The sequence below is a fragment of the Giraffa tippelskirchi genome, chromosome 2 (genome assembly GCF_054371585.1).
Source record: "Giraffa tippelskirchi isolate mGirTip1 chromosome 2, T2T-mGirTip1v1.2.pri, whole genome shotgun sequence".
Taxonomy (NCBI): domain Eukaryota; kingdom Metazoa; phylum Chordata; class Mammalia; order Artiodactyla; family Giraffidae; genus Giraffa; species Giraffa tippelskirchi.
Genome location: NC_137276.1, coordinates 145,125,134 through 145,144,500, shown reverse-complemented (window position 1 = coordinate 145,144,500; position 19,367 = coordinate 145,125,134). Strand labels below are relative to the sequence as shown.

Below are 19,367 nucleotides of genomic sequence, written 5' to 3'. Positions count from 1 at the left end.
AGAAAGCAGTTACAGATTTGCTCACATAATGGCCATTTCTGGAAATCTTCATTCCTCTGTACAAGTTTCCATCTGGGATCATTTGCCTTCATCCCAAGGACATTTTAACATATAATAGAGGTTTGATGGTGAAAAATCCTCTCTTTTTGTTTGTCTGAAAAGGTCTTAGCTCACATTCATTTGTGAAGGGTATTTTTATTGGACATAGAATTTTTTTCCCCCAGTTTGCAAGTTTCTGCTAAGAAGCCTGGCATCATTCTTATATTTGTTTCTCTGTGCCTAATTTATCTCTTTTGTCCAAATGACTTTCCAATATTTTTGTAATTGCTTTTCTGTAATTCAATTATGATTTTATGATCTGCTTTGGTTTGGTCTTTTTATTTATCCTATTTGTGGCTTTATAATTTACCTGGATTCTTAGTTCATGAGTTTCATCAGTGTTGACAAAATTTTTGGCATCAATTTTCCAAATATTTTTCTCTCCTCTTTCAGGGAAATCTAAATACTCATATATTTAACCACTTGATTCTGTCCCATAAGGTTTTGTTTATTTGTTCTCAGTTTTTAAAAGCTTCTCTATGTATTAGCAACAACCTTCCAGAACTCTGATCTCTGGATCCTTAAGTTGGTAGCAGCCTTCCTCCTCTTAGTGTTCAATTCCTTACCTGGTAAACCTTGCTGGCAGTTCCCTCCAGGTGGAAAGCTTTGGGAAACCATTGGCTTTATCATTATATTTCCCCAACCCTCAGAGGTTATGGTCCTTCACTGAATGTTGGAAAACAGTTGTTTCATATGTTTTGTCCTATTTTCTGGTATTTACAGCATGAGGGTACATCCTGTTAACCGTATCAGAAGTGAAAATCTATTTTAGTTTACATGGTTTGAATCATATCAAATGTATTTTAGAAAAAAAAAAGAAGATAAAGATATTATAAAAGTCATTTAGTGATTTGCAAGATAATAGAAAAATATAGTTTGATCTCTGCCCTCAGCTCTTGGAACAGAATTCTTAAAGCCCTTGTAATGAGCTATGGGATAAGAGTAGTAGGAGCATCTTTTGTCCTAATATTTGGTCTTTGACATGGAGTTCCTAAATCCCTTAGAATTTCCTGGGTGATAGCAGCGTCATTGTTCTAACGGTGTGACTCTAGATGGGCTCCTGAATGGAGGCTGGTCACCAGAAACAGCAAGCCATGATTAGAGCCCTGGAACTGTCATCCCTCCCGCCCACCCTTCTCCAGAGCTGGAAATGGAGTTATCAATTGATCAAGCCTACCTGATGAAGCGTTCATACAAATTTCAATAGTATAGGATTTGGAGAACTTCCAAGTTGGTGTACACATTCCTGTACCAGAAAGTGGATGCACCCAACTGCATTGGGGCAGAAGCGCCTACACTTGGAACTCTCCCAGACCTCACCCTTTATGTCTCTTTGTCTGGATATTTATCTGTATTCTTTATCATATCCATTATTATATAATAAGCTGGTAGCATAAGTAAGTTTTCCTAAGTTCCATGAGCTGTTTAGCAAATAAATCTGAAAGGGAAGAGTTCCTAGAAACCTCTGATTTACAGGCCAGTTAGACAGCTGTGGGTAAGCTTGGGACTTGAGGCAGTCTTGTGGGACTGAGTCCTTAACCTGTGAAACCTGACACTACCTCCAAGAGATAGTGTCAGAATTGAGTTAAAGTTGAGGACATCCAGCTGATGTCACCGAGAATGGCTTGATGTGGGAAAATCCCTTACACATCTAGTATCAGAAATGTTGTGAGTGTGTAGTAGTGTGAAAGTAAAGGAGGAACACTGGAAACTAAGCTTTCCCAACTCACAGTCACACTGTCCCTCTGTGTTTATAACTCACATGTGACTAAATGTAAATTTATGTTAAGGTTAAGGACTTCTCAGATGAAAAAACAGCCTTCAGCTTTGTTCAAGCAGATGGGAGGATTCCTGAGTTGACAATTATAATTTAAAATGCTGGGTAGCATCTGAAATAGGCATAGAAGACCTCTTCCATAAGACCCATCAAGGATAAATTAAAAAATTAGATGAAAATATAAAATGGGAAATATCTTCAGCCATTTAAAGCAGGTCAAAGAAGTTGGTTGAACTGCAAGAGAATAGTGTTAATCTAATAAATTTAATTATAATACTACTAATAAAGAAATTAATACAGAATTCTTTCCCCATTGAGCCATTGGGGAAGCTTATAATAATAAAGAAATAGATATATACTTGCATACTGTTTGTAGATTATAAAAAATGTTTTACATTCGTAGCCTCATTTTATTCAAATATTCTATGAGGGAGGTAAGGCAAAATTATCTTCAATTTCAGGATAAAATTTGTGATAATTAACATCAGACTTTGGCATACAGGAGAAAAAACATATACTTTGCTTTAGACAAAACTGTATTTGCATTTATGCTATGGCAGTTTCTGTATAAATATCAATTTCACTATCTGAAAAAAATGAAATTATAACAGCTATAAAGAAGGAAGTTTTGATCCAACTGTTTTAACTTGACATTTTGACTGAGTCCAAGATAAAATTTATTATGGATGAAAAGCTAAATGAAGAAATACATCTTGCTGGCATAACAGAAACTTGAAAATATTTATTTGGGTAAAATTAGATTTCATAAAACAAATAAGCCCAGAACAACGTGGGAGCTTAAAATACAGGCTGTAATGAAAGTATATTGAAAAATTCAATTGTCTTCTAAAAAATTTAGATTAGCAAAAATTTACAAAAGAAAAAAATAGACTTGAGAGAAATAGTAGCCCAAGTAATTTAAAACAGGAGTTATGAGAGGTAAAATTAGTATGAACCAAAATTGATTTACACATAGACATTATTGTGATATTCCTAATTAGAATAATAAAAATAAACAATAAATTATGATTTATGTTTGCTGTATTGAATATAGTTCACTAATTAATTTAGCATATCACTGTTTGCTCTGGACAATTGTTTTTCAATAAAAGGTCATCGGTAGTATAATTATCAGTCCTTTTTTTTTTCATAAATATAAAGTTAAAAAAATAAACCTTCTGCTTCACCACAGTAGGTCAAAAGTTTTATACCCTAAAACCTTCTATATGGGAATATTATGAATAAATAAGTATAATATCCATAAAGCATGGTATGTGTACTTTAGTGCTTGGGAAAGGAAGCAAAAAATAAATGTGACTTTTAGATTAGAATATCTAGTGTATGTCTGACTTAACCATGTCCATTCTGCATGTGAACAAATTGATTAACATGTTCACGTTTTCCCCACAATAAAATGGGAATAATTTTAATAATGATTTTGTAAGAAGGAGTGCAGTAGGTAGTACATATATACATATTTTTAATTGAAGTATAGTTGATTTACAATGTTGTGTTATTTCTAGTGTACATCAAAGTGATTCAGTAATATATATATTATTTTCCATCATGATTTATTACACAACATTGAATATATTTCCAGTGCTATACAGTAGTACCTTATTGTTTACCTAGTTTGTATATAGTGGTTTCTATCTGGTAATCCTCAAGCTCCAAATTTATCCTTCCTTCCTTCTTTTCCCCTTTGGGAGCCATAAATCTGTTTTCTATATGAGTCTGTTTCTGTTTTGTAAGTAAGTTCATTTGTATCATATTTTAGATTCCACATATGTAATATCATATGGTATCTGTCTGTTTTTTACTTTCTTTACTTACTATGACAATCTCTAGGTCAATACAGTTCAATTCAGTTGCTCTTTGTGACCCCATGACTGTAGCATGCGAGGCTTCCCTGTCCATCACCAGCTCCTAGAACTGGCTCAAACTCATGTTCATCGAGTCAGTGATGACATCCAACCATCTCATCTTCTGTTGTTCCCTTCTCCCCCGCCTTCAATCTTTCCCATCATCAGGGTCTTTTCCAGTGAGTCAGTTCTTCGCATTAGGTGGCCAAAATATTGGAGCTTCATCTTCAGCATCAGTCCTTCCAATGAATATTCAGGACTGATTTCCTTTAGGATTTAGACTGCACTCCTTGCAGTCCAAGGGACTCTCAAGAGTCTTCTCCAACACCACAGTTCAAAAGCATCAATTCTTTGGCGCTTAGCTTTCTTTGTAGTACAAATCTTGATTCCATACATAGCTACAGGAAAAACCAAAGGCTTGACTAAGACGGACCTTTGTTGGCAAAGTAACTTCTCTGCTTTTTAATATGCTGTCTGGGTTGGTCATAGCGTTTCTTCCAAGGAGCAAGCATCTTTTAACTTCATGGCTGCAGTCACCACCTGCAGTGATTTTGGAACCCCAAAAAATAAAGTCTCTCACTGTTTCCATTATTTACCATCTATTTGCCATGAAGTGAAGGGACCGCATGCCATGGGCTTAGTTTTCTGAATGTTGAGTTTTAGCCAGCTTTTTCATTCTCCTCTTTCACTTTCATCAGAGGCTTTTTAGTTCATCTTCACTTTCTGCCATATGGGTGATGCCATCTGCATATCTGAAGTTATTGATGTTTCTCCTGGAAATCTTGATTCTATCTTGTGCTTCATCCAGTCCGGCATTTCACATGATGTACTCTGCATATAAGTTAAATAAGCAGGGTGACAATATACAGCCTTGACATACTCCTTTCCTGATATGGAGCCAGTCTGTTTTTCCATGTCCAACTTTAACTGTTTCTTCTTGACCTGCATACAGATTTCTCAGGAGGCAGGTCAGGTTGTCTGGTATTCCCATCTCTTGAAGAATTTTTCACAGTTTGTTGTGATCCACACAGTCAAAGGCTTTGGCATAGTCAATAAAGCAGAAGTAGATATTTTTCTGGAACTCTTGCTTTTTTGATGATCCAACAGATGTTGCCATTTGACCTCTGGTTCCTCTGCCTTTTCTAAATCCAGCTGGAAAATCTGGAAGTTCACAGTTCATCTACTGTTTAAGCTTAGCTTGGAGATTGAACATTACTTTGTTAGCGTTACATTACTACTACACCCTATAGGGGAAACAAAGGAAACAGTGAGAAACTTTATTTTGGGGGGTTCCAAAATCACTGCAGATGGTGACTGCAGCCATGAAATTAAAAGACATTTGCTCCTTGGAAGAGAAATTATGACCAACCTAGACAGCATATTAAAACGCAGAGACATTACTTTGCCAGCAAATGTCCGCCTAGTCAAAGCTATGGTTTTTCCAGTAGTCATGTATGGATGTGAGAGTTTTACTATAAAGAAAGCTGAGTGCCAAAGAATTGACGCTTTTGCACTGTGGTGTTGGAGAAGACTCTTGAGAGTCCTTTGGACTGCAAGGAGATACAACCTGTCCATCCTAAAGGAAATCAGTGCTGAATATTCATTGGAAGGACTCATGCTGAAGCTGAAGCTCCAATACTTTGGCCACCTGATGTGAAGAACTGACTCATTTGAAAAGACCCTGATGATGGGAAAGATTGGAGGCAGGAGGAGAAGGGGATGACAGAGGATGAGATGGTTGGATGGCACCACCATCTGGATGAACATGAGTTTGAGTAAGCTCCAGGAGTTGGTGACGGACAGGGAAGCCTGGTGTGCTACAGTCCATGGGGTCAGAAAGAGTCTGGCATAATTGAGTGACTGAACTGAAAGGAACTTGAACATTCTTTGGCATTGCCTTTCTTTGGGATTGGAATCAAAACTGACCTTTTCCTGTCCTGTGGCCACTGCTCAGTTTTCCAAATTTGCTGGCATATTGACTGCAGCACTTTCACAGCATCACCTTTTAGGATTTGATATTGCTCAACTGGAATTCCATCACCTCCACTAGCTTTGTTTGTAGTGATGCTTCCTAAGGCCCATTTGACTTCACATTCCAGGATGTCTGTCTCTAGGTGAGTGATCACAGCATCGTGGTTATCTGGGTTGTGAAGATCTTTTCTGTATAGTTCTTCTATGTATTCTTGCCACCTCTTGTTAATATCTTCTGCTGCTTTTATGTCCATACTATTTCTGTCCTTTATTGAGCCCATCTTTGCATGAAATGTTCCCTTGGTATCTCTAACTTTCTTGAAGAGATCTCTAGTCTTCCCATTGTATTGTTTTCCTCTATTTCTTTTCATTGATCACTGATGAAGCCTTTTTTATCTCTCCTTGCTATTCTTTGGAACTCTGCATTCAAATGGGTATATCTTTCCTTTTCTCCTTTGCCTTTAACTTCTTTTCTTTTCTCAGCTATTTGAAAGGCCTCTTCAGGCAACCATTTTGCCTTTTTTGCATTTCTTTTTCTTGGGGGTGGTCTTGATCACTGCCTCCTGTACAATGCCACCAACATTGTAGGTCCATCCATGTTGCTGCAAATGGCATTGTATCATTATTTTTTATGGCTGTGTAGTATTCCATTATGTGTGTATATATATATATGTATGTATGTATATATATATCCAACATATTCTTTATCCATTCATCTGTGTACATTTGTATTATTTAGTATCATTTAAAATTCACCTTATTATTACTATTATTACTATTATTGTGTTATTGTTTGAGAAATCACAACTGTACAATGATCTTGATCATGATTAAAGTACCCATGAATCAGTTCCTGAGAATTGTAACTAAAATGTTTGTATGTTTTTGTACCAATACAGTAGCTGTGTTAACTTCTGTAACTTTAATGTGATCCTCTTTTTTGGTAGAAGAAATATAATTTTGTTCTTAGGAGTGTGTTGCCTATTCTTGGTCATTTTATTGCCACAGAATTATTAGAATCAGCTTGAAAAACTATAAATACACAAACACACAAACTCTCAGAGTTTCTAGATTTGGATTGAGACTTCTGGATTAATTTAGGAAGAAATGATATCTTTAAAAATACCAATTTTTCTATACCATAAACCTGGTATATTTAGGTATTCTTTATTTTCTCTCCATAAAAATTTCTGCTTTTCTCTTGAGAACTCATATATCCCTTTTGTTGGATTCATTCTAAGATATTTATATTTTGATATTTTATGCTATTATAAGTGATATTTTTAAAATATGTTTTCATTGATTGATATTATACAGTGATATGATTATAAACATATCTTCATATCAGAAATACTTCCTAATTCCTTCTTTCTAATAATTTATGGGTAGATTCCTCTCTATTTTTTGCATACATGATCATGTCAGCTAGAAAAAAAAGTTAGGTTTTTTTTTTCTTCCTTTCCAGTTCTTAAATGTATTATTTATTTTTGTAGGTTTAGTGAACTGATCAGGCATTTAAGAAACCATTGAATATAAAAGGAAGTGGCAAATATCATTGTCTTATGCCCAGTCTGAAGAGTATATTTTCAGTATTTTACCTAGCTAGTTTGCTACTTGATAGAAGAAGACAAAGTATATGGCCAATATTATAATGAGAAATAATTACATTAAATTTTAGAGCTATAGCTGTAGCCTTTATCTTATTGAGAAAATTCCAGTCTTTTCCTAGATTGCTAGTATCAAATACTATTTCTCATTATAATATTGAACATATACTTTGTCTCCTTCTATTAAGTGGCAAACTAACTGGAATAATTTATATTTGATGTTAACCTAATTGTGTATTGAATAAACTCATTTTTGCTTAGAATATTTAGTTTACTGTAGATTTTGTTTCTAATATTTTGTTTAGAATTTTTACATCTGCTTTCATTAATGAGTTTGGGTTATACATTTCTTTCTTGTAGTATCCTTGTTAAGTTTTGAATCAAGGTTATATTAGCCACAACAAAATGAAATTGAAAATGTATTATCATTTTCTAGTATACTGAAATTTTGTGTGAAATTGGCATTATTTCTCTATTTCTTTGTAGAATTTGCCAGTGAGGCCATGGGGTCCCAGAGTTTTCTTTGTAGGAAAGTTTGAAATTATAGGTTTAATTTCTTTTATAGAAGTGGACTATTTGGTTTTACTAGTTATTCTTGCACATATTTTTAATATTATGTTTTTCTAGAGTTATTCATAGCATCTAAATTTGAAAAATTATAATTTTTCAAGGTAACTTGCTATCTTTTTACTACCTGTTTGATTTAGTGACAACTACTTTTTCATTTATTGTTAGTCACTCAGTCATGTCCAACTTTTTGTGACCTCATGGACTGTAGCCTGCCAGGCTCCTCAGTCCATGGGATTCTCTAGGCAAGAATACTGGAGTGGGTTGCCATTTCCTTCTCCAGACTTTTTCATTTAGATTATAGATTATTTATGCCTTCAACCACCCTCCAATCCTTTTAAAAATCATTGTCAGGTTTTTAGTATTTATTTTTAGCCTTCTCAAAGTATTAACAATTTAATGTATTATCTCAATTATATCTTTTCAATTTATTATTTTCAGATTTTTCTGTATTATCTCTTCTTTTGCCTTTTTGAGTTGACTTTGCTGTTCCAACTTCTTGAGACAAATCCTTAGCTCATGATAATAAATAACCTTCTTTATTTCCTATTACTCACCTTTACGTCTATAAATTTTCCTCTATTACTGTTTTGACTATAGTCTCAGATTTTTACATATAATATTTTTGTTATCAGTCAGTTCAAAACATTTTTAATCTCTATTATTTCTTCATTTAGTCAAGTTTAAATAGGGCTTAGAAAATATCAGAGCTTTTCTAGTTGTCATTTGCTATAGCTGTCCAGTTAAATTACTTTGTTGTCAGAGAACATATTCTGCATTTTATCAATTCTTTAAAAATTGTAGAGTTTTTCTTTTTAATGAATGAAAACCTTGTAAATTTTGTAAACATTGCTTTCTTCCTTGACAGTAGAGCATGTCCTTAACTTGTGGCGTGTCATGGTCCTACATGAACTTATTATTTCAATGTTGTCAACTGTGTATTTTAACATGAAAGCATATTTTTATGATAAATATTTTCAAAAACAAAAGAAGGGGGAAAAGTAGTATCATTTTACATTTTTGTCAAACTCTTTCATGTCTCTAAATTTAAAGTCTCATGTCTGTTTCTATATTCAATCTGTTGCAATATGTTGTTTTAGTTAAAGTGTATGAAGAAAATCTGGCCTCATACAGATATGCAGTTGGAAAACAGAGGAAGTTGTGGCTACACTGAAAAGTCTTAGAACTACCAGGGATTGTCAGACCACAGTTTGAGAAACCTTGACCTAGTTCAATTATCTTGGTGGATATTGTAAAACTGATTTTCTAATTGTTTTATTTTTTTTCAGTGTTGAAGAATCCTTTCTATTTTCTTTTAATGTCTGATTTCTTTCATTTTGAATTGTCCATATCTGTTTCAACACTAGAATCTTTTATCATGTCTAGTCACTCTTGTTTTTAACCTAATTTAATCCTTTTTAGGTTATTATTTTTTTCAAATTATTTCTTGAGCTCATTTAGCTCTCTTTCATGTTCTTCTCATTTCTAACTTTTTTTCCAATCTTGATTTATTTTATTCCACCATTGATTCTATTTTTTCCCATAATCTCAGTTTGCTTTGGCTTCTCTGATGGCTAAGAATCCATCTGCCAATGCAGGAAACATGAGCTCCATCTCTGGGTCAGGAGGATCACCTGGGGAAGGGAATCCAGTATTCTTGCCTGAAGAATTCCGTGGACAGAGGAACCTGGTGGGCTATAGTCCATGAGGTCCCCCAAAGAGTTGGACATGACTGATTGACTAGTACTTTCACTTTCACATGCTAAACCCTCTCTTAGGAATGTCCATTGTGTTACAACTTAACACTGAAAAATTGGTCTTTTGTTTAGTTTAACTCCAGAATTTCTGACACCTGTTTTCTCTCATTCTCTCCTCAGGTAGCACCAGAATTTTCCTTTCTTATACCCTCACTTTGTTCCATTTTTAATTTAATTTATGTCTTACTTCCAGTTGATTCATCCCAGTGTGGCTTACTCTTTTCATTGAATATTTCAGTAGCTATCCTGTCCAAGATCACGAGTCATGCTCAGTCCTTCCCAAAGACCCAATGAATTCACCTATTAATTTTAATTGTTGCTCTGAGATCCACCTGTCAAGTTCTTTGCTCCAAGTGGGGTGATCTTGTTTGTAGTGGGAAGTACTTCTGGGCTAGGTTTCCCAGCCCTTAGGTCACTAGCTCATGTCTCTTTTTGCTCACACGTGGCTGCTGCGCTGCTGGTTTGACCCAGAATCATCACATACTCAGGATAGAGCTGCAGATTCACCTGGTCTTACTTGGACATATTATTTTCAGCTTCTTGTTCTACTGTCTTAGTTTCTACATCCTTTTTTAAAAAGAAGATTTTAAGAGATCTTTAAAACTATGCTGTTGTTAACATCTTTAAATTTATCAGAAGGTGATAGTTTTGGTAATTTTCAAATATCGGCATGTCTTAGGGAATTTCCTTCACTTCCTTTCCTTTATCTCTTCACTGATCTCTCCACTTCAGACATCCTCTTTAAATAAAAACAAAAACAACTTTTATTATAGTATAGTTGTTTTACAATATTTATGTTAGTTTCTGCTGTACAGCAATATGAGTCATCTATGCATATACATATATCCCCTCTTTTTTGGATTTTCTTTCCACCTAGGTCACCACAGAGCACTGAGTAGAGTTCCCTCTGCTATGAAGTCAGTTCCCATTAGTTATCTATTTTATACATAGTACCAATAGGGTATATATGTAAATCCCAATCTTTCAATTCATCCCACCCCAACTTCCCAACTTTGGCATCCATATGTTTGTTCTCAACAGCTGTGTCTCTTTTTCTGCTTTGCAAATAGGTTCATCTATACCACTTTTTCCAGATTCCACATATACCCAGTAATATATGATATTTGTTTTTCTCTTTCTGGCTTACTTCAGTCTGTATGAGTGTCTAGTTCCATCCACATCTCTGCAAATTCGTTCCTTTTATGGATGAGTAATATTCTACTGTATATATGTATCACATTTTCTTCATCCACTCCTCTGTTGATAGACATTTGGGTTAATTCCATGTCCTCACTATTGCAGTAAACACTGGGGTGCATGCATCTTTGGTAATTATGGTTTTCTCTGGATATATGCCCAGTAATGGGACTGCTGGATCATATCGTTTTCCATAAAAGCCGTGTCAATTTACATCCCCATCAACAATGGAGGAGGGTTCCCTTTTCTCCACAACCTCTTCAGCATTTATTGTTTGTAAAATTAGGCTTACTCTTGCTCACAGCTTTTTTTTAATTTAGATAAGACCCTCTCATCTGTTACAGGTATTCTAACACTTATCTCCCCATTCTTTCCAGCTGGTCTCCGTGGTATTTATTTAATTTTCTTAGCTAATGTATATATTTAATTTGGATGAAATTTTTTCCCCATTCACTTTATTGTCTTGTTTAATTTCCTGGAAGAAATGTATATAGTAATATTTTTGATGACTCAGGCTTCTAAAATTTAGAGGCATAATCTAACACTTATTTGGCATCATTCTTTCACCTCTTTCTTTCACTGTGGGTGACTGGAAATTGTCTGGTATTTCATTCTGCCACTCAGCATTGAAACTTCTCTCTTACTGCATTTACAAAATAATTTGAAATTCTCAGTTGTTAAGTAACTAATATGAATTGTCCTTACTCACGCAAAGCATTGGAAGCTGGAGCTCTTAGAGAGAAGGACAGGAGTGGATTTCATTAGCGTAGCCTGATCACCTCCTTTCCTGGTTTACATCTGCCTGTCAAAAACCTGGACAGGTCTCCAACTTAGTCTCCTCAAGGGAAGCAAATATTTCATCATATGATTTATATCAATGTTCAGAAGCATTTATCTCATCCAGTGCTACACCTAAGTCTTATTTATGATTTTCTAAAAGAGGAGGCCTCTGTGAAATAAGCATTCAGTCTGTAGAATATACAAACACCATCCCATTTTTAGACATTTGAAATGTATTAAATATACTTTGTGTATGTAACACAAATATATGTGTAATATGTGATTTTCTAAAATAAAATTAAAGTCTCCTTTGTATTCACAATGCTACTCAAAAAAAAAAAAAAAAAAAATACCGAGGGTCTTGAGATCCAATGTTACCCTACAGAAACATGTTCTCCAGTCTCCCTTTAGAGATGGTCACATACTCTAAAATTCAGCATTTGCAAACCTAGGCATGTTCCTACAGAAAATCTTACATGTGTAAAAGGAGAATGGAGGATATAAATTTTATATTTAATAGATAATTCAAGATGCTTTTTCAAAGTGCTTTAAAAAATCTATGCTGTTGCCAGCAATGTACAGGAATTCTTTTTCTATATATCTTTGCTTGTACTTGGTATTTTCTTACAATTTTTTTTCTTCATTGTTAAATTAGCATTTTACTAATTACTAATGACTATGTACTTTTTCCTGTGATAGTTGGTCATTTGTTTTAGTGAGCCAGCTAGAAGAAAATCATCAGGTTTAAGGCACACAGTGGTGGAGATGGATAACACTGGGGGCTCCACTGTGGGCCTTATGATGAGCAAAGCAGTCCACTCACATATGTACTGCATTACCCTGGAGTCCTCCTCCCATCCCATAGTATGATTTTGAATTCACTACAGCTTTAATTTTATGTGCAAACTTTCTTGGGCTTTCCTCCTGTGTTCTATTCTGACATCTTACTAGAGTGATTGATATTTCCAAGCTAAGGGTCTTCTGATATCCTTTATCCTTTTATGGTTCGAACAGTTTCGATCACTACCCCATAACAAGCTAGAAGTTTTATTTTAAAGGCGCTACAGTGAATAGATATATCAGGCATATTTCTAGACCAAAACCTGAGGAGTTTCTTCTGAGTACCATTCTTAATTTCTGCCAAAAGTTCCAGTCTGTGTATATTTATTTTCCAATACAAGTCATATTATCTGAGCCATCAGATACCAAAAGCTTAGTAGGATTGCCTGTGCTCTGGAACCCTGGAAAATTGGAAGCATGCTTCTGAACAGGCATCCTCCCATTCAAATTCAGATTCTTTTGGGTGACTTTGTTAATTGGGCCAAAAGATCTCTAGATAAGGAATATGCTTTCACCAAAACCCCCCAAACCTATCTGTCTCTTAGCTTCTTGATTCCCACCTTGGTCTCTGAGAAATAGTAGCTTATTTCTCACAACTTAATAAATGGTTTTTAATACTCCAGCTCATGCAGTCCTCTGGATTGTCAAATATAGTTGCATCCTGAATTTTAACTGGCTGTATTAGCTACATAATGATGACTGGTCATAAGTCCTTTTGTATGTCTTTCCCCAAGTCAGCTATCATGGCATCAATGATGCAGTGCCCTCACTTGCTCTTAATTTTTATCAGTCCAATTTTGCCTTGCTAGGCAGTGGCAAAATAACTAGATAGCATCAAATATCAGAAGAAATAAATTAATCCTAAAGATGGATACCCTATTTGAACACCAACTACACCAAATAAGGCATACTATTGCAAATAAGTACATGCAAAGATGCTCAACATCATTAGTTTTTACAAGAGTGCAGATTAAAACCACTATAAAATACTACCACATTCCTATTTAACTGGTTAAAAAATAAAATTGTGATCATTTCTATTCTGATGAGAAAATGAAGTCAGTAGAACTTTCATACACTATGAGTTGGAATGAAAAATAATGCAACCACTTTGTTGGTGAGTTTAGCATGTTATTTAACAATACATATTCTACTATTGTTGTCGTTCAGTCAGTCACTAAGTCTTGTCTGACTCTTTGTGACCCCTGACCGCAGCATGCCAATCTCCCTCTCCTGTCCTTCACTATCTCACGGAGTTTGTCCAGATTCACGTACATTGAGTCAGTGATGCTATCTAACCAACTCATTCTCTGTTGCCTCCTTCTCCTTTTGCCTTTAATCTTTCCTGTAATCAGGGCCTTTTCCAATGAGTCAGTCCTTCACATCAGATAGCCAAAGTATTGGTGTTTCAGTTTCAGTATCAGTCCTTCCAATGAATATTCAGGGTTGATTTCCTTTAGGATTGACTGGTTTGATTTCCCTGCAGTCCAAGCAACTCTCAGGAGTCTTCTCAACACCACAATTCAAAAGCATCAATTCTTCAGTGTTCAGCCTTCTTTATGGTCCAACTCTCACATGCATACATGACTACTAGAAAAACCATAACTTTGACCATATGGACCTTTGCCGGCAAAGTGATATCTCTCCTTTTTAATACACTGTCTAGGTTGGTCATAGCTTTCTTTCCAAGGAGCAAGCATCTCTTAATTTCATGGCTGCAGTCACTGTCCACAGTGATTATGGAGCCCAAGAAAATAAAATCTGTTACTGCAACTGTATAATGCAATATCACCAAAAATATTTTTAATGAACTTTTGATAGATGCTGTAATATGAGTTTCAAAATAATTATGTTAAGTGAATGTAGCCAACCATACAAAAAGTATTTTGTATGATTTCATTCATATAAAATTCTAGAAAATGCAAACTAATCTATAATGGATAGAAGGTCATTGGTTGCTGCTTTTGTGGGTGCAGGGAGAAATGGAAGAGAGGGATTCCCAATGAGGAAACTTTGCAAAGTGATGGTTATTTTCACTCCCTTGATTATAGAAACTATCTTTCATTTGCATACATATGTGGTATTTATAATATTGTACACTATAAACAAGCACAGTTTATTGTATCTCAGTTATACTCAACAAACTAGTTTTTAAAATATTCCACAGCAACCATTCTTTAGTCAGAACATCTATGACTAATTTCTCTGCTGGAATTGTAATTTCTCTTCTGTATAACTCAATCTGTGGTATCAAAGAAGGCTTAAGCATTGAGCATGGCTGATTAAAACTGAATGAATGGTGAATTCAAATAATATACCCTTTGAAATGGTAAGGGCAGAATGCTTCATTCACATATCCTTATGTGTATTCAGGTGATAATAGATAATTTATTTCTCTGTTAATTCACATCTCCTACATCCTCTTATCTCACAATCTTACTTTCAGGACCTTCAGATAAGCATCATCAACTCCTATGGTGCACACACTAAGGGGTAGACCATAAGCACTATATAAAGCAACCTTGAAAATATATCGCAACCACCCCTAGAACTAGAGGTTTTGAAGTCAATTTTGAAATCAACAGTAATATTTTCAACCTATGTTGATAGATAATTTTAGAATTAACAATATGCTTTTTACATGTATGTTTTAAAAACCCAAGACTGGAGTGTGATTTATTAGTCTTTTGGCTATTTTTGAATAGCAGAGATTCTTTCTTCTATGTTGATAGCTATGGAGATTGATATATCTGAATCAAGGTAGGAAAACTTTTCTTGTTTGCTAAACACTAAGCCAATTGTAAGTGGCACTATGGTAAGGAACCCACCTGCCAATGCAGGAGGCACAAGAGATGTGGGTTCAATCCCTGGGTCAGGAAGATCACCTGGAGGAGGGCATGGCAACTCACTCTAGCATTCTTGCCTGGAGAATTCCATGGATAGAGGAACCTGGCCTGCTACAGTTCATGTGATCACAGTCAGATGTGACAAGCAAAGCAAGCAAGAAGTGGCAAAGACTAAACCAACTGTAGTAGATACTATTTACCTTATTTTTACTTTTAATTGTGGTAAAATTCACATAACATAATATTGACCATATAGATCATTTTAATGTATAGTTTAGTAGTATGAAGTATATTCACATTATTGTGCAGCCAGTCTCTAGAACTCTTCATCTTGTAAAAATTAAACATTGTACCCATTAAAGAACTCTCTAGTACTCCTTCCACCCAGCCTCTGGCAACCACCATTCTAATCTGTCTCTATGAAATCCAGTACTCTAGATGTCATATATAAGTAGAATCACATCATATTTGTTGGTTTACTACTAGTTTATTTCACTTAACCTAATGTCCTCAAGTTTCATTCATGTTATAGCATGTAATAATTCTGGAAACAGATGAGATAAAGCATTTTTCACACATTCTACTGTTTCAGTTAACATTTTTTTGGCTGATAGTTTCTCAGAAGAAGGGTGTAATTTTTCACAAAGAAGATATGTACTAAGTGACCTAATAGTACAATGTGTGTGAAAATAGGTTGATTTTTTTCATGAGGTTTTGTTTATATTGTCCTATGATAGGATAAAATAGGAAACAGGAATAGCTGCCTGTGGTCATTTTAAAGATGAACTTATACTTAGTACTTGAGAACAATCTAATGTCTTGGAGATGGTTATACATTGTTATGGGCTTTGTCACAGCAAAGCTAATATTTCAAATTGTGTATATTTTAAACCTGGACAATTCCTATTCTGGATTATAGCACAAACTGAACCACTTTGTAATCCACACATTTGATATTCTTGGAATCACCAGTTGAAGGCTTAATAGCGTATGTACTCACTTTCACATGACTTGAAATCTTTAAGCTGGGGTCCTGACTATAAAGCACAGCATTCTTCTGATATTTTATATTCTGTCAGTTGACTGAAAGACTAGTTCAAGGCAGAGATTGTTTCATTTTTAATGAAACTGTACTACCCAAACCTAAATCTGAAGTGTGCAAATAAAGCATGATATATTCCCCATAAAAGATCAATTTTCTTATGTCACAATGCCACTGATAAATGTTTAGGTTTATTTTCTTTAAGTAAATTATTCATTATGAAAAGATGTTTAAAGTTCAAGATTTTCACCTAGCGATTTTCAAAGTGAGTTCTCTGAAGGATTTATTATTTTATTTTACATGTGTGTGCACCATCACATTTAATATCTATGTCTCCATTAATTTTTGTGATATAATTTCATATCTTATAAATACAACACTATCTCCTAATAAAAGCTTTAAAATTCACAGCCTGCAGAAAATAAAAATACAGTGTTAAAAATCATAGGCAAGATATGCCTTGAACAAACCATCCAGATAAAACCTAAGCTATTTTATTCAAGATAATAAATAACCTAATGCCTTCATTAACCTTTATTCTTTTTTATTAGCAATCTTGGAACCTTGGCTCTGAGCTGAACCCAGCAGGCTACCCATGAGGTGACATTTTAGAGATTGGCAAAGCAGTGCCCTCAGTGTCAGGGTACACTATCTTGAGTTTTTGTCTTTCACAGCAGGAGAAATCCTCTCTCTGGATCCCTTTGTCCTTTTGAAAATAAACTTGAATGTGTGTACATGTAAATGCACGAATGTAAGGAATTTTTGCCAATGTGAAAAACACTTACCCACTTTTTAGTTTAAGATACAAGACTGAGTATGTCAGGTAGTTGAAAAAATATCTTAAACCAAATTCAACCAAAGAAAGAACTTAAAATACAAGTCTTTGAGACTTCCTTAGAGTGTGCATTTCATTCCATAAAGATGGAAAAGGTATTTAAGTAAAACTTTTCCTGGTTTGTCATTTGTTCTAATAATGTAAACAGTTGTTTATAGAAAATAGATAAGCTAGATGTGGTAGTTACAAAAGCGAAAGTATTATGTGGCACTTGGAATTGATAAAGATGTACACATAACAACAAGTTCAGATCTTAATCACATACAAATGAATTAAAAGAAGAGAGATTTACATGCATAACAAAATAGCACACATGTTAATTAACAAACATCCATTCAAAATAACAATACACATGTTTAGAAAGGCATAGAATAAAGCAATATATAATAAACAGTTTAGAATTGTTACCTAAGTTGAAAGGCAGATAAAAGCAGATGGCTGGCTGGCTGGATGGATAGATAGGTAGGCAGATAAAAAAAACAAGAGAAGAATCTTTGTGGACCAGATGGTATGTGCCATAACGCAAAAATTTTAATTAAATCAGATGTCTTCCTATGAGATCCAAAGAAAAAATTCCAGTGTAAATTGAGTTTCGAAAGTATTTGAAGCTGTCTTCCTTTCTTTCATTCTCTAAAAATACTGATGTATTAATAAATAAGTAAACCACTTCAAATAGGTAAAATTATAAAATAAGAAACTATTATTTCTGAGGTCATCTCTTTGAATATTTTCTCCACTTCTATGAGTTTAGGGTCAAGAGCATGTGTCTGGTTCTCTTCCCAGATGCCATAATTCAGTAAACTCCTTAGGATTGTTGTGACATAACCTAAAATCTTCTCAAGAATAATTGGAAGAACAGAACAAAGGAAACAAGAGAAGAAATTAATCACATTTATATAATATCTAATGTATAGTATTCCACCATGTATTTTGATTATATATACAAATATATTTATATATGTAGATTTATTTTGCATATATTTAAAGTCCTTTTCTGTACCAGAGATTTTCTTTGGGAATATCACAGTAAAAATGCAAATTCCATGTCCCTTTGAAGTTTATTTCTACGAGGGGACCAACAATATTCCCAAATAAGTCTATAACGTAATATAGTAGTAAGTGCTATAAAAAAAGTAAATAGTGAGAAGTGATCATTCCTAACAGAGAAGCTGTCTTTATAGAGAGATAAAGGCGAGGTTCTTTGAGAAGGTGACATTTGAGTATAGCCCTAATGACACAAAATTCCTGAAGCTGTCAATAATTTATGGAATCAAGATGCAAATGTGGCTTTTTAGTATAAAAGTCATCTGTTAATAGATTGGGTTTTCTGACAGTAAATTCAGATATATAAATAATTGCTTTTCTCTAATTTAACATCAATTCTATTTTGAGCAGACATTTGACATGACAGTAGCAAATAGCTTAATAAATTATAGGATCAGTTCAGTTCAGTTCAGTCGCTCAGTCGTGTCCGACTCTTTGCGACCCCATGAATTGCAGCACACCAGGCCTCTCTGTCCATCACCAACTCCCGGAGTCTACCCAAACCCATGTCCATTGAGTCGGTTATGCCATCCAACCATCTCATCCTCTGTCGTCCCCTTCTCCTCCCGCCCCCCATCCTACCCAGCATTAGAGTCTTTTCCAATGAGTCAACCCTTCACATGAGGTGGACAAAGTATTGGAGTTTCAGCTTCAACATCAGTCCTTCCAATGAACACCCAGGATTGATCTCTTTTAGGATGGATTGATTGGATCTCCTTGCAGTCCAAGGGACTCTTAAGAGTCTTCTCCAACACCATAGTTCAAAAGCATCAATTCTTCGGCGCTCAGCTTTCTTCACCGTCCAACTCTCACATCCATACATGACCACTGGAAAAACCATAGCCTTGACTAACCGGACTTTTGTTGGCAAAGTAATGTCTCTGCTTTTAAATATGCTATCTAGGTTGGCCATAACCTTCCTTCCAAGGAGTAAGCGTCTTTTAATTTCATGGCTGCAATCACCATCAGCAGTGATTTTGGAGCCCCCAAAAATAAAGTCTGACACTGTTTCCCCATCTATTTCCCATGGAGTGATGGGACCAGATGCCATGATCTTAGTTTTCTGAACGTTGAGCTTCAAGCCAACTTTTTTACTCTCCTCTTTCACTTTCATCAAGAGGCTCTTTAGTTCTTCTTCACTTT

The 19,367-nt window shown here is 34.9% G+C and overlaps 1 long non-coding RNA gene across 2 annotated transcripts in view; it reads left to right on the top strand.

Moving 5' to 3' along the window:
- LOC145538635 (uncharacterized) overlaps window positions 1–19,367 on the top strand; it is a 520,942-nt gene that overhangs the window by 487,637 nt on the left and 13,938 nt on the right. The window lies entirely within an intron of this gene.